We start from the raw sequence: 12,566 nt of genomic DNA on the forward strand, positions 1-12,566 counted from the left end.
CGTTTGTGGTTTGTTTGCCCGAACTCTCTGAACACTCATGAATGGTGCTATATAAATATAAATAACAATAATGTGTTGGCAGGAGATACTTCTGTGTTTGTTGTTCACCAGTTAGGCATGACAGGGACAGCTGCTACTGCCCCACATCTAAATTGAAATACAGAACTGAACCTTCCACTTCACACTTAACTTGAGCAGTGGCTGGCCAGCTTTCCTGCTCCCTTAAAAAAAGATTGTCTGACCTAAACAAGCATAAACAAAGTACTAATAACCAGATAGGTTGAGATCAAGCTGATCTGTTGGAGTCAAAATAAATAGAGTGAAATACGATTTCTCACAATGTGTAATCATCCTATAGAATTCTTTGCCATAGGAGAACCTAGAACAGCACGGTTTGAAAAGGGGCTCAGTTTTATAGCCAATATTTGTAGTTATGCATCCTAAAATGAGGGTAATCATATTTCACATTTAAGGGGATAAATTGACCACCACATGGCTCAGGAAAGGACTTTTTCCTGACCTTATGTATGTAGTGCATTGCTCAGTTAGCCAGAGCCAGTTTCCCCTTCCCACTTCCCTTTGAAATATCAAGTACTCTTCACTGCCTAAAGCAGGATACACAACTTGAAGGACCAATGGCCTGATCCTGTGTTCCTGCTCTGTCAATATCTTCTTGTTACATGTACAATGCTATTCTCCTTTCCCCTCTTGCCTCACTGTAATGTGATAACAGTTCCTGTGTAGTTTGTATTGAAGTTAAATATGATTGCCCATATGAAGATCTGAAACCTACTAATTGGCACCTATGTATCCCATGCCCCCTTCCAGAAATAGTGTATATCCAAAAATAAGGTTTCCCTATAGGATTTTAGTAAAAGAAGGAAAGCAAGTCACAACACAGTTCTTTCCAAAATGGGAGATGTTGAGAAATGTGAGAGGCAAGCCTGTTCAGATTGCTTAGTGTTGGTACTGTGATTCGGGAATGGGGAGGGTCAAATAAGTGTATGCTAATTTATTTGGGAGAAACCTTGGAGGCTTGGAAAAGGGAAAGAACAACCCGATTCCTTAGGGTTTCATTGTTTCTGTAAACTTTCATCCAAATCTATTTAGTTTCAATGCAGTATGTGTGGTTCTGGTATAGGACATAATTGGGTCCAAATTTCTACAGAAGCTAATCACTATTAAAAATGTCTGAAAGTGTAAAATCAATAAATACCATTTGTTTGCATTTAGACATTCCTCTGCAGTATTTGCAACCTAAAATTGTGCTAGTGGAGAAAAAGGTAGAAATTGAGACTGACTAGCTTATTTTTCTTTGTCCAAGATAAGAGAAGCTTAAAGAAAAAGAGCATGAATGGTGAAAAGTGAATTAGATCTTTAAAAATCTTCCAATGTGAATACTTTTCAAATGTTTCTTGTAACCCGGGTGAGTAATTTTTGAAGCAACAAGTATACTTTTAACCTGACAATGTGTCTTAAAGATGTATAAAAGTGTATTTGAAGAGTAATATGTTTGATTTAGAAACTGCTCTTGATTAGTAGCTGCATCATTATCCTAGATACAGGATAAAGAAACTATACTGAAAAGAAGCTATGTCTTAAATATAAATGTATAGAAACAAAAACAAAAAAAAGTTTGAGACTGCAGCACTTCATCCCTCTGCTGACTTTCTTATTACCAATAACTACAATTTAAAGGTGAACTGAAAGGCCTAGGCATACAGTAAATCTGAGTGCACGGTTCTGGTTTCCCTAGCTACAGCTGATAACCCACTGACACCGAGTACAACACAAGAAGTTGCATTTCTCATGCTACATTAGTTGCCTTCAATCGTAGCAAAAGAAACCTCTTTTTGAAGTCAGGACTTGGCAGGCCTATAGAAAAGGGACAGACTTATTCATGTATTCATTTATCAAGCATGCTCAAGTCTGCATATGTATTGTATTAACAATTTGGGAACTGTTTCTGTGTCATCTTTAAAAAAAAATTCAATTTCCCTTTAAAATTAGAACCATTAATTTTCTGTTACTTAAAATATCACTAACTTTGTGTGTGCTCCTATAACTTTCTTTTAAGGGCACTATGTTTTAGTCATTGGACTACTGTGGTTGGATGAATGGTTGGACAGCACAATGGTGAGATAGACAATGAGGGTCTGGCACCTGATATCTCTTGAAGTATCATTTTTGAGTCTTCGGAGCCCTGGAGTTCAGATAGATTAGGGCACTGATAGCCTAAGGTTGAAACTCAACATGGTCGCAAAACTGGGTGCTCCGTTAACTTCTGTACTTCTAAGAGCCACTGAAGTGGTGTGTTCTGGATATGGCTACTAGAATTCAGGGCTGAAGGAGTTAAGTTCTCCTTCTGACATTTTTGAAGTTCTCTTCCTCAAAAACGAAAAGCATGTAAAATGGGTCACTTTGTGTATGGGAACTTCCTTGTGGTTTGTCTGCAGCTCATAGAGTTACTCTCCTTGCATTCAGGTTTGAGATACCACACATGGGGACTCATCAACATCCTGCTGCCAGCAGCATATGCTGTTGCTGCTTCTGTCACACATTCAACTGACTCTTAAGGAAACACCTTTTTAAATTATCAACACAAAAAAGTTCCTAGCACTCTTCCACATCAGTGAAAGGGAAACTTAAAGAAACAATGAAGACCATTAAATTTCCCTGGCTCCATGATAATATAATATCTATATTACATGATTCAGTTCCATGAAATCCAATTCAAGACTGAGAGTATATTTGTAGTATTAACTATTGCTAGAAAAAGTCCCTTCCAAGTGTGTATTTTTCCATGAGGGCCATGTTCCTGAAATACAGATATACTGCTTGGTGTCCTTGAAAGCCTTGAAACCTATGTTTTGGGTTCATCTGTGTTTCCAGGTAACTAGAGCTCTTACAGAAGCAGTGTTTTGTCTCTGTTTTAATTTAATTTAACTTAATCAGTGGAAGGTTCTGGTGCCTTCTGTCTTTATAACATTCTGAAGCAATTTAATCAATTAAAAAGCAGCGATTCCAGAATCAGCTCATTATCAGGTTCCTTGCCATTTTCGCCCTCCACTTACCTCAGGCTATTGAAAGAGTAAACGCCATTACCCATAATTCACAAGAGCCCTTGGATGAGCCTGTTTTGCATGGCAGGATAATTCCACCTTATTTCTGAGTTTGTGTAGCAGAGAGAAGGAAAGATCAGCCACAATTGAGTGAACTATTTCAAACAACATAACAATGTGCTCTGATACCATAGTGAAGGGCACGTTAAAACAGATACTTATAACTGGCCCCAACCTTCACCCAACTCTTTCGGTGAATCAAGGGAAGGATTAAGGAAGAATTATTGGGACCTGGACCAGTGGTCAGGGCAGCCTGATGCAGCCATAGGTCCGTGAATAGCTGATGGCACATGAGTGCTCACTGTTGCTACTGTAGGACTTGTAGACAAGGATCTTGGGTGCCCTCCCACAATACCGCAAGTTGTGTGATCTGATGAAAGTGGAGAAGCACTGGCCCATGACTGTTCGCTGCAGACACTGTTGACTGAGCTGGGATGGCAGATCTTGGCATGGAGGCCAGGGTTCTGATGGGCCTAGATTTAATATGTTCTTAATGTACTGCTGCATTTCCTGGTTTTATCTGAAAGCAGAAATAGGAGAGACTATTCTTTCCTGATTTTTTTTTTTCCAGATCTGTCCATAAATCAGGAAATACTATAGATCTCATGAGTGTACCTGATCTTAGGATTTCCAGGCACATTGCATTTTGGAGAAGCATTAAACTCGGATGCTTGGCTGCCAGACTTGCAAATATTTTGAGGTGCGCTTATTACTAACAACAATGCTGAGAGCCTTGTCTCTTTATAGGCACCCTCTGTGTTCTCTTAGACTGGAAAGTAAAGATACTGAATAGCTTTTATAGATTGGACCCATAAGGAACAGAGTCTTGGCTTAGTTCAGCTGGCAGAAAGTAATAAGGGTTTCGTTTCAGGTCAATAAGCTTTTAGAAATGGATAATCTGGAGCCAAACTTTCCCAAAGATTTGGGGGGTATTTGGCCCGGGATTCTGGTTCAGAGTCATTTGCTGGCAGTTTGAAAGTGTTTGCTAATGTGCTCCTCCTGCTTTTAAGTTCTATGGACATTGGAAAAACTTTCTTCCCTTCATCTGAATTTTAGGGAAACTCCTTGCATTTTTCTGAGATTGTGTGCCCTGGAGAAAGACAGATGAATGTGTTGGGTTAAGGTTGCAGGCAGGGAATAATCTATTTCTGATGCAGATATTATCTTACATAGTTCTGCCTTAAACTGGCTTAATTACTTGAGTTGATCTTAGTTTCATTCATTGCAAAATCATTTAAGAAGGTTTATCTCCTACACTTTATATGCTTCAGTTAAAATTCAATTAATTCCATTTCAGGGCAGTTTTTTAAATAAGAGGGCAGGCCAAAAGTGGCAAGTGAAGTGGAAAATATTTGACCATATGATACCTTCTTAAATAAGTGTGGCATAGTTGCTGTTGGAGATTCATAGTAAGCATTTATTGGTGAAGGAATGGAAAAAGAGCAGCCCTCTGCTTCCTTCTTACTACATATTTTTTTATTACTGTGGAGGGTATTGAGAACTAATATCTTCCAGTATATACTGAAACTGTTTTAATACTTTTTTTCCTTTTTTATATATGTACATGGCTACAGACACACTTCGGAGAAAATACCCTCTTAATGCCTGTTGAGAACATGATGGCCTGATACTTGAAGTTATTTCTTCTGATTTCAGCTGTTACTAGTTCCTTCTTTACAGAAATAAATAAATAAAAAAATGCTCTAAGCAAACGAAACCTGGATAGAAGCTCCAGAAGCTGAATAACGTAGGGTTTTTTTGTTTTGTTCTTTGTTCTTTGTTCTTTTTAAAATTTACTCTTCCTTAAAAGTTCCGTGCAAAGCAAACCCTGGTGTTTAGTTTAGATTCTAGCAACCAGTGTTAAGGGTGAGACATCATTCAGGTCAAGTAATTCTAAAAGTTAAGGCTGCACTTTACATCCGTCTGCATATACTTTAAAAATATGACCTTTTAACATAATTTTATGGTATTTGTCAAATGATATGGATAATACAGACTCAGTATTGCTGACTCCAAGCATTTAAAATCCATGAGCCAAGCCCCCTGAAAATCATGATATTGGCTAAAAATATTGAGATTAAAAAAAAAACAATAAACTTTGGGTTTTTTGATTTGCCTTCTGCTTTTTAGCATGCACTTGGATCACATTTTCAAGCTTTTCTTTGCAACCATAAGGGCTAGAAATCTTTAATTTTTTTTTTAAAATGAAAGCTGAGATTCTCACATAACCACTTGTTTCCAAGAGTTGGGGCTTTAAGTAAAATGCCAAATATTGTGAGACTCATGATACAACTGGAAATTCTTTATACAACCTTGCATGCAGTGAGCATACTGGACTAGAAGTTTAACTAGACTACTTTAAATTACACTGGGTCCATTTTGGTCCCTGGATGGCTCAGAATCCATGAAACAGCACAAGCTCTGCACAGCTGAAAATCCGGTGTATGCCTTGGAAATATTACTTTTAATTAACTAAAGTTAATGATAAATACAAAGGTTATGTGCAGCATTGTTTTAAAGAGAAATTTAATATGAGGAGGTGTTAGTAAATGCTGATCTTGATCTTGCATTATTGAATATGGATGCTGCTGAACTGTTATGCCTTTTTGTTGCCCTGACATGTCTACCTGTCCCATTTTCCTTCCTAAATATTTTTATTTAGCATGGCTTATGTTTTTCCTTGGGACTCTATTGTGAACTGAAATTAGAATAGGCAAAGGTCTGTGTCTGAGAGCCTCTGCTGTCAGCTACAGGTGGAATACAGCACTTCCTGTGAAAAATTGTAATTGGTCTGTTTTCCACTGTTCTGTCTTAATTTGAAATCCTTAGATGAAAGACATGAAGTGAAGACTTAGTATTTTTTAATATTCTGCAGTTCTAAATATTTAGCTTTGCTACTGACTCACTGTGTTTCCTTGGGCAAGTTGCTTAACCAACTAGTTTTTATGCCTTCGTTTACCATCTGGTTGTAATAACTTGTCCTCAAAGAGATATTGTGAAGCTTAATTAATAGTTGTGAAGTGCTTTAAAATCCTTAGGAGGAAAGCATGAAATATAAAGTAGTAGCATTCTTTAGTATTCTGTAAAAGTCTCAACCCAAATCCGCCCTCACGCTACTGAATTGTCCTTTATGTGATGTTCCACTTTACAAACTTTAAACATTTGCCAAAATGATGATAAAAGGATTATAAATATCCTCGAAGTTTAAAGAAAATCTGGTGGCCAAATAAGCTTTATCATAAAGGTGAACTGAATTTTTTTCCCCCCCAAAATAGTTTTAACATAAATTTTGTCTCCCAAAATGCTCAAATAACTTTCTGAAAAACAATATTAATTCTTGTACTTTATAATGTGATATCTACATTCATTGATTGTTTTGGATTGGGGAAGGGAGACATTCTCTCTACTGCTTGATTATTTTTTCCTTATGTATTTCAGGTTAAAAAAATAATAGAGAATAAATTAATACCGTTGCTATGGTATATGTCAGATCTGCTATTGGTACCCTGGTTTCCATGGGCATCAATGTTAGTGCCACCCAGCATTATATAATCCTTGATCTTTTTTGATATTTATATGTTCAATACAAATGGCAACACCACAACCTTTTGCATATGCTTCTTTGTATAAAAATAGTGTGTAAATAGGCACACCATTAAGTGAGTCATTGTGGTACTCCTTTATGCCCTGGTTGCGAAAGGAGCTAAAGCACATGGGACTACTCTACTGTTTAAAGTTAGTCATGTCATTGCATACGTTGCTGAATCAGGACCAGAATACTGGAGTTAAGTTAATGAAATATTTTCTCATAGGCAGACTCCCTGCCCTGACTCTGATCAGCAGTGATATATGTTCGAGGCCTCAGCATGTAGCTTAGAAACTTTAGTTGAGTATTCAGGAGCTGATGCTCTGTTAAAACAGTCTGTAGACAGATACTTGCAGTTCTTCTTTAAAGCCACAATTCTGCAATTGGGAACCCCTCTCCCCCCACAGAGTCCCATTGACTTCAGTGGAGTTCTGCGTGGATGCTGGGGTGCACCCATAGACAGTCAAGTGCAGGATCAGGGCTAAATTTACCTTTTGTTTGTTTGTTTGTTTTTAAGCCTGGGAATTGGTAGTGAGTGGGGTTTCCCTTGTTACAAAGTTAAAATAGACATGCCTGGGGAAAGCTAGGAAAGTAGTATTTACTCCTGAGCAGTCTATTTTTACTTTTATTTTTTCCTCACTGCAACGCTGACTGTGGAAAGTATTTTGAAACACTCATCTTTGTTTTCCCAGCTTTTTAAGGCACGCCCGGACAAGATGGATTAAAATCGACAAGACCAATCATACTAAGGCAATGTGGTTTATGAATTAAACAGTAAAAATTGGAATGCATGAAATTGCCGTGTCAGCAATTTTCAATGTTTTTTAATATTACTAGTCTTTCTCTAATGCCTTTGAGTGTTAACATTCTGAGGTGGATACCTTAGAAACACCTTAGATAGGAAACTAATTTTCAGTTTTTTCATTACAAATGGAAAAGCTGAGTGATAGGAGAGGGGAAATGACTTGCTCAAGGTCAAAAAGCAAGTCGGTGGTAGAACCAGAAATAGAACCCAGAAGTTATTAGCTTTTTCTGTATTTCCTTTCCTGTCACTGCTGTTTGCCTGGATACCAAGATAGCTGTGTGTAAACAGAAGGTTTCCAGAGTACAGCAGCCTTCTGCATCTGCCTTATTCATTTAATGATGTTGCAATCCAGAGTTTAGACCTTTCCAATCACTTCCATAGTGGTGAACTCTGATGTCACAAGCATGGTATTGTTGCATCACCAGGTGGATCACCAGAGTTTTAAAGCTTGCCTTAATCTGAAAATGAATATTTTTTAAAAGGCCCCTTCTTACTACAGAGTTGTGCCCCATGTGAGTGCTCATAATCCGGTCTGCTGACTTTACTGACAAAAATAATTGACTTCTTTTTACTCTTCTTAGCCATGCAAGAGCCAACACAGCTGAGAGAGTCAGCTTTGGATTCTGTTCCTTCTTATGCATCATCAGCTGATTGGAATTACAGTTGTTAAATCATTTTCACCTGTACAAATCTATTGAGACAAATGGGATTGCACAGGTGTCACTTCATTAGTTGGCTACCAGGGTCCATCGACGGCTTTTAATAGTTCTGTTACTCTTTTATGCTGATAGCTGACTTCAGTGTCCTCCTGATATCAAGGTCATATGGCCAATGTGGCTTGGCTGTGTGTATCTTTCTATTCTTTATGCCAGATCTAATAAGGATAGGAGCAAAATTTGCATCATTGACATATAGCAGAATTTACATTTGAGCAACTGAGTCTGCATTAGGAGCAATTGATCTAGAATGCCATGGAATTGGTGCGCTGAGGACAGGTCAGAAACCAGATAGAGAGATAAAGCGAGTCTCTTTACAACTTGTAGCAGGCATCAGTTTCATAGCAGTGAGCAGAATTTCCCGAGTGCTAGGTGAGAAGTTAGCAGCTGTACTGTTGACATAAATCAGGGTGGTGCACCTAAGACAAGCCTCTTCACTTTAACGCTCAGGCTTTGTCTACACTAGGAAATGGTGTTCCGACACTGACAGATAAATTCCTTCTGTTGGTATAAGCTGCGTCTACACTAGCAGGCTGGGCTCGCAAAGTTATGCCAACAAACCTATGCCAGTAGAGGATCTATAGTGTAGACATAGCATTAGCTCTAAATGACGGGGTGGTGGGGAGGGGGCTTTCAATGGCATAAATGGGAGTTACGTATCCAGCTTCTATTGACTTTCAGTGGAAATTGGGTGCTTGACTCCTATTTGTGCCTCTGAAAATCTCCTCCTTGGCTCTCAGTGTTGTGCTCCTTGCCACTGCCCTGGAACAGTCAGCTCCCGTGAGTGCAAATGTCCTCCCAAGATACAGGGCAACATTGTGTACAGCTCTTCAGAGGGTAGGAGTCATCACTGAGTGTAGGAGTTCTGTTTATGTTCTAGGCTTGTCAGCAGCACACAAAGTGAATCTTAGCAGAAGGCATAAACATATTTGCCTCTTCCGTTCCCAAGAAGCATGGAACAGCTTTGAAGGAAGGTGGAAATTATCCAAGGAGGTTTTCACTCAATTTAAAAAAATCACTATGTAAAATGTCATTCTGGGGCTCCAAATCACATTTGCTCAGTTTTACATATCAATGGCTTTTCTAATGGCCAGTGCTGCAAACTTCACTTGGGATCTGAAAATCCAGCTGGGTTCTCTGTGTTTATGGCATCATCATCAGTAGTAAAGAGTCTGCAGTTGTAACAAATCTGACAATGCTGATGATGCAAGTGTGAGGAAAATAAGATTCAGCTCCCATCCCTTTAGGATTTTCAGGGTCACTGGAAGAGAAAAACTTGTCAGTAAAGGTGAGTACATGTGAGTTGAAGGCACAGGGAGAAGCAGATATTTGAGATGGTGCCACTTTCACCTGGTTCCTTTTACAACTGTAGCTTCACTTTATAAATCTCTCTTATAGACCAGGTGCTTCAGGATCTGACCCTGCCAAGGTCCTGAGCATCCCTTGCAAGCATCAGGCTCATAGAGGGCAATTTGATATTGGAGCAACATACTCCTACTACACTTGAGATGTAGTCTCATACAGCACTGTGAAAAGTCCTTAGGAAAAATGGAAATGAGAAAAAGGTGCATTTGTGATCCTACTGCATTATAATGGAGCTCACAAATAAGATTTTCTTCTCCTTGAGGCAGTTTATTCCTCTGTTTATATTAATGTATACATTTATCTTCTTCGCCAAAGGTCTTGTGCTGGCCACCTGTTTACTTGCAAATAATGTGGGCCCCAGGACTAGTACAGATGTGATGCTATTCCTTAATTTCGGGGAGAGAATTATTCTTTTATATATATAAATTTGTCACATTGTACTGATGCAACTGGAATCTTTCTATAAAAAATTTTTTTTAGATACATTTCAAAAATACATTCAGCCAGTGAGGCAAAGCAGCAGATATTTGGTATAATGGAGTTATATGTAAGATTGCCAACTTCCTATTGGCACAAAACCAAACACCCGAGCCCCTCTCCCCCTCCCTTGGTGGCTCGCTCTCCCCCACCCTCACTCATTCTCACTGGGCTGGGGCGGGGGGTTGGGTTGCAGGAGAGGGTGAGTGCTCTAAAAGGGGGTGTGGGCTCTGGGCTAGGGCCAGTAATGAGGGGTTTAGAGTGTGGGAGGGGGTTCCGGGCTAGGGCAAGGAGTTGGAGTGCGGGAGGGGATGAGGGCTCCGGCTGGGGGGTGTGGGTTCTGGGGCGCAGGAGGGGGCTCCGGGTTGAGGGGCTCAGGGCTGGGGGTTGGGGTGCACGAGGGGGTACGGGCTCTGGGCTATGGGTGCAGACTCTGAGATGGGCCAGGGATGAGGGGTTTGGGATGCACGAGGGGGCTCCAGGTTTGGAGGCGCTCAGGGCTGGGGCGGGGGGTTGGGGCTCAGGGTTGGGGTGCGGGCTTACCTCGTGTGGCTCCCAGTCAGCGGCACAGTGGGGGGGCTAAGGCAGGCTTCTTGCCTGTCCTGGGGCACCACACTGCGCCCCGGAAGCGGCCAGCAGGTCCAGCTCCTAGGCGGGGTGGGGACAGAGAGAGGGGCAGGAGGCTCTGCGGCATGTGCGGCTCTCGCCCGCAGACATCAGCTCCCCCCAGCTCCCATTGACCAGGAACTGGCTAATGGGAGTGCGGAACTGGTGCTCGGGACAGGGGCAGCACATGGAGCCCTGTGGCCCCCCTGCCTAGGAGCCGGACCTGCTGATCGCTTCCAGGGCACAGTGCGGGGCCCCAGGACACGACCGGACTTTTAACGGCCCAGTAGGTGGTGCTGACCGGAGCCACCAGGGTCCCTTTTCGACCGGGTGTTCTGGTCAAAAACCGGACACCAGATCACTCTAGTTGTATGCAGACCTATTCTGTGCACTGTTCCCAAGGAGAATGGAGGGTATATATGACTTGGTGCCTAGGAAGAGGATATGAACTATGATGCAGAATATGACTTGGATTTCTCTTGTTTCTGCAGTATTTGGTTCTTGGTCCTTTAGCTGTGTTTTGAGCAGTGAGCTGAGACTATATTATTCCTGTATCTCCTGTCTTGTCCTGTCCCTGTCCAGGAGAAACATAGAAGAGAAAATGACTCACAAGCTGTTTGGGGCTGGGTGGAGTAGAGAGAGAAAAAACATGATTGCGCAGGATCAGAGCTGGTTAGAAAAATGGAAAAATAACTCTGAAAAATATTGAAGTTTGTTCTGTTTTGACCACACAAAATGGAAACATCTCTTGTTCAGTTCTCCAACTATTTTAAATATTCAGTGTTCCCCTCCCTACTTTCCTTTTTTCCTCTTTGTCATGGAGTGCAATAAGATGAATAATATCCAGAGTTTTGGATTTTTACCTCCATTTTCATTTTTTTTTCCTTTGCCTCATACTTTTTTTTTCCAAAGTTGAGGACGTTTTGAAAAGTGAGTGTCAGACAGAAAGATCTAAATAAAAGGAAAGAATGAAAAAGAGTGTTTGTGTGTAAAGAGACTCCAGAAATCTTCATTCTGTTGCATTCAGTTGCAAAAGGGGAAGAAGAGAGAAAAAACAAAACCTCAAGATTTGGAATTTCTAAATCTTCGGTTTTGATAAGAAACCAGAAAGGGAGTGTGAGCGTGGGGTTTATTTTTTTATTTTAAGCTTTCAGTTTAGAGATAAAAGAGCACTTTGTATTTTTTTTTTTTATACAAAATTTGCTCTAGTCAGAGTATCCCCACCATTGCAGGTGGGGATATTACTGTCCAACGTGGCATGGCTCTAACACAGTGGTTCTCAACCAAGGGGTACATGTACCCCTGAGGGTGTGCAGAGCTCTTCTGGGGGTACATCAACTCATCTAGAGATTTGCCTAGTTTTACAACAGGCGATATAAAACGCACTAGCGAAGTCAGTACAAACTAAAATTCCATATAGACAATGACTTGTTTATACTGCTCTGTATACTATACATTGAAATGTAAGTACAATATTTATATTCCAATCGATTTATTTTATAATATGGTAAAAATGAGAAAGTCAGCCATTTTTCAGTAATAGTGTGCGGTGACACTTCTGTATGTTTGTCTGATTTTTGTAAGCAAGTAGTTTTTAAGTGAAGTGAAACTTGGGGTATGCAAGACATTAGACTCCTGAGAGGGTACAGTTGTCTGGAAAGGTTGAGAACTAGTGCTCTAACACACTGTGTCGTGGTTACATTGCTGGGAATATAATCAAGTTGTTTGGCACTTGGCTTTATTTAAATACTTAGAGGTAGCTAAATATGCTAAGACCAGGTTGGAAAGAAAATGTATTTCTTGCTCTTCGAGTGTGCTTCTGTCCCAGTGAGAAGTAGCTGCACTTCTGCTATGACACAATAATTTCCCAATGCTATTTTTTGTTGTTG

At 40.3% G+C, this 12,566-nt stretch overlaps 1 protein-coding gene across 15 annotated transcripts in view; it reads left to right on the forward strand.

Annotated features, from left to right (window-relative positions):
* RFX2 (regulatory factor X2) overlaps window positions 1-12,566 on the forward strand; it is a 98,794-nt gene that overhangs the window by 32,774 nt on the left and 53,454 nt on the right. The window lies entirely within an intron of this gene.

The sequence above is a fragment of the Chelonia mydas genome, chromosome 25 (genome assembly GCF_015237465.2).
Source record: "Chelonia mydas isolate rCheMyd1 chromosome 25, rCheMyd1.pri.v2, whole genome shotgun sequence".
In the NCBI taxonomy this organism is placed as follows: domain Eukaryota; kingdom Metazoa; phylum Chordata; order Testudines; family Cheloniidae; genus Chelonia; species Chelonia mydas.